The sequence below is a fragment of the Triticum urartu genome, unplaced genomic scaffold (assembly GCF_056163025.1).
Source record: "Triticum urartu cultivar PI428250 unplaced genomic scaffold, HENAU_Tu73 scaffold2, whole genome shotgun sequence".
Lineage (NCBI taxonomy): Eukaryota > Viridiplantae > Streptophyta > Magnoliopsida > Poales > Poaceae > Triticum > Triticum urartu.
The window spans coordinates 11609700-11614055 of record NW_028260368.1 but is presented as its reverse complement, the minus strand read 5'-3'; positions in this window follow the sequence as shown (position 1 = coordinate 11614055).

The window sequence follows — 4356 nt, the reverse complement described above, 5'->3', positions numbered from 1 at the left end:
TGACCGATTCGATAGAAAAGAGGGAATAGTGTGCATTTTTCGTTGGGGATTCCCTGGAATAAAACGTCGCGTCTTCCTCGATTCCTTATGCGGATATCCAATCAATTAGAATTCAGGTTAAAGAGGGTCTTTATCCTCGTCGTATTCTTTATATGGAAAATCCGGGGCCAGGGATCATTCCCTTGACTCGTACTGATGATAAATTTTTTACTCCACGAGAAATTGAACAAAAAGCTGCCGAATTGGCCTATTTCTTGCGCGTACCAATTGAAGTATTTTGAGGTATCTTTTTTGAACTGAGTTGAATGAAGAAAAGAAGAATTGGAAGAATGAAAAGTTTTTCTCAACACAGGGAGGAAGTCCCTTCTAAATTGGATTTGTTATTGTAAGGGGATTTTTAAGTATTTATCTAAAGGAAGGAACAAACGAGGATAAGTGAAATTTGCTTTTAATTTTTTTTTATCCAGTTAGATATATCGCATACTATTCTTCCTTTTTCATCGAAAGGGCTTTTTTTTTATTCTATTTCACTATTTCATTCCATCTAGATCTAAGAAAGAACCCAATGCACTGAAATTCCACTAATAACTAATATACAAAAAAGAAGAATAGATACAGGGGTATCAAACCTATAGAGTTTTTTGCTTCAAAGAAATAGAAATATCATGAAATAGAAATATCATCATATAGAGTCAGGGAATGGAATAGAGTCAGCGAATGAAGCATATTCATTAACAACTCCATTTACAGATCAAAAATGAAAAAAAAGAAAGCATTGCCTTCTTTACTATATCTTGTATTTATCGTACTTTTGCCTTGGGGGGTCTCTTCCTCATTTAACAAATGTCTGGAACTTTGGATTAAGAATTGGTGGAATACCAGGCAATCCGAAACTCTCTTAACTGATATTCAAGAGAAAAGGATTCTAGAAAGATTCATAGAATTAGAAGAACTTTCTCTCTTGGACGAGATGATAAAAGGGAAACTAAAGACACATGTACAAAACCTCCTACAGGAATACACAAGGAAATAATACAATGGGTCAAAATAAATAATGAGGATCATCTCCATACCATTTTGCATTTCTCGACAAATATAATCTGTTGGCTATTCTAAGTGGTTCTTTTTTTCTGGGTAAAGAGGAACTTGTCATTTGAATTCTTGGTTCAGGAATTCTTCTATAATTTAAATGACTCAATAAAAGCTTTTTTTATTCTTTAGTTACTGATTTTTTGTTGGATTTCACTCCACCCGTGGTGGGAACTAGTAATTCGTTGGGTCTACAACGATTTTGGATGGGCTCCTAACGAGCTTATTTTCACTATTTTTGTTTGTAGTTTTCCAGTAATTCTAGATACATGTTTGAAATTTTGGGTCTTTTTTTGTTTAAATCGTCTATCTCCTTCGCTTGTAGTCATTTATCATTCAATTAGTGAAGCATAAATTCATTTGATCTCCGATATTAATATTAATCAAATTAGCAAGCATCTTTTTTTAGAAAGAAAGCCCTTTTCCATTTTAGCAAAATTCTTTCTATTTATACCTACTTTAAGGTATTCATCATTGCAGTACAATCTGTTGCAGTAGGATGACAACAGATTCGTGTATAGGGAACTAGATTAGCTTAGCTACCTATCTAATTTATTGTAGAAATTCTGGGATCTGCGATTGGACATGGAAAATAGAAATACTTTTCTTGGGTAAGGAACAGATAACTCGATCGATTTCTGTATCGATCATGATATACGTAATAACTCGGACATCTAATTCAAAATGCATATCCCATTTTTGCGCAGCAGGGTTATGAAAACCCACGAGAAGCAACTGGACGAATTGTATGTGCCAATTTGCCATTTAGCTAGCAAGCCCGTCGATATTGAAGTTCCCCAAGCTGTGCTTCCCGATACTGTATTTGAAGCAGTTCTTCGAATTCCTTATGATATGCAATTGAAACAAGTTCTTGCTAATGAAAAAAGGGAGGGTTGAATGTAGGTGCTGTTCTTATTTTGCCCGAGGATTCGAATTAGCGCCGCCCGATCGTATTTCCCTGAGTTAAAAGAAAAGATAGGAAATCTTGCTTTCAGAGTTATCGTCCCGATAAAAAAAAACATTCTTGTGATAGGCCCAGTTCCCCGGTAAGAAATATAGTGAAATTGTCTTTCCCATTCTTTCCCTGATCCTGCTACGAAGAAAGATGCTCATTTCTTAAAATATCCCATATATGTAGGGGAGGAACCGAGGAAGAGGACAGATCTATCCTGATGGTAGCAAGAGTAACAATACAGTCTATAATGCTACGTCAACAGGTATAGTAAGAAAAATACTACGTAAAGAAAAGGGGGGGTATGAAATATCCATAGTTGATGCATCAGATGGACGCCAAGTGATTTCAGAGGGGGAATCCATCAAGCTTGATCAACCATTAACAAGCAATCCTAATGTGGGAGGTTTTGGTCAGGGGGACGCAGAAATCGTGCTTCAGGATCCATTACGTGTCCAAGGCCTTTTGTTCTTCTTCGCATCCGTTATTTTGGCACAAGTTTTTTTGGTTCTCAAAAAGAAACAGTTTGAAAAGGTTCAATTGTACGAAATGAATTTCTAGGTCCCGGGATTTCTTACCATCAAGTTGGTAAAAAGCCTCGATTTATTGGCAATTGCTAGAATTATCTATGATCTATTTTGGAAATCCTTTTTTTGTTTAGACTGCTTTTTGTTTATGAGATGTCTGGAATTCCTTATTTATATCCCATGCAAAAGAAGAGAATCCAAGGCAAAGGCGAGAACAATCAAATTAAAATTTCTTCTTTTTCGGAGGGATTGCAGGTCTTCTTAATCGTCTATTCGGCACAAGAAAAAGCCTTTTTCTTGTGCCGATTCTTCTTGTATCAAAATAAGAATCCTTTTTCTTCCTAATTCGTCAAAGATTACTATTTCTTCTTTATTCGGGTCTGTCTCTTGGACCTCTTTTTCTTTTGCTTAGGTTTAGCCGAGGTAGTGGACAAACAGAGGGGAAGAAAATATGGCGGGGGAAAAATTTCTTGTGATTGTGAGCAAATTGCTTGGCTTGTTTAATTAAGTTCAACTTCAAATTTACAGAAATTTTGCAAAAAAAAAGTAAACTCTTCCATTGAAGGTTTTTTTATTTTTAGGCTAGTTGAATAGTTTTGATTAAGGTTTTATTAGTTTATTACTCGAAACTAAATCAAGGATTTTCAGGATACTTCCTTCGTGGAATAAGATATTGGATCCTCGAGTGATCTCTTTTTCTTGTTGCTTCATAAGAGTGAATCGAATAGATTCAATTCGCGTTATAAGAGTAAAATAAAAATTCCGCGGGTCCTTTCCGCTCTAATCAGATAAAGGGGGGTAAGGACCCGCTAAGCTCCTACTTTTTCATGTTTACAATCTGGTCCCTCCGATTACTATAGAGATGAACCCAATCCAGAATATGAACCATAAAAGAAAACACCTACTAAACCAATCACAGCAATACCAGCTACAGTACCTATCAGCCAAAGAGGAATTCTTCCAGTAGTATCGGCCATTTCCCCTACTTTCCTCCACATTTTATCAATTGGTCATGCTAGAGACAAAAACAGTCATGGGTAGTTATAAGGATGGTATCCTTCCAAATGGGATAAGAGAATTCTTATTAGTCTCTTTCTTTCTCTCAATTGAAGAAGTAATTGGAAAATAAAACAGCAAGTACAAAAATGAGTAATAAACCCCAGTATAGACTGGTACGATTCAATTCAACATTTTGTTCATTCGGGTTTGATTGTGTCATAGTTCTATAGTTGGAATTTGTTTTATCGTTGGATGAACTGCATTGCTGATATTGATCCCAAGAAAAAAACAGTAGGTACAGCTAGTCCGTGAATAGCCAGCCATCGCACTGTAAAAATAGGATAGGTTCGATCTATGGTCATTGAGGGCCTCCTAAAAGGATCTACTAAATTCATCGAGTTGTTCTAAAGAATCAAAACGGTCGGTTATTAACGGAATTCCTTGTCGGCTTTCCGTGAAATACTCGTTTGGCCTAGGACTTCCAAACACGTCATAAGCTAAACCCGCGTACTGACAAATAACCAACCCGCAATGAATAGGGAAGGTATAGTAATGCTATGAATAACCCAGTATCGAATACTGGTAATAATATCAGCAAAAGAACGTTCTCCCGTGCTTCCAGACATGCTGAACTCCCAAAATTTTTGTACATTCAAAAAAGGAATTGATTCCGTAAAAGATGGGATCGACCAGTAAATAGAAAATTACTGATATTTCATCCTTGTGAGATTGTCAATTTTGTACCAAAGGTGTATTTTGAGTATACCGAATTAGTATAGCTATCCTTCC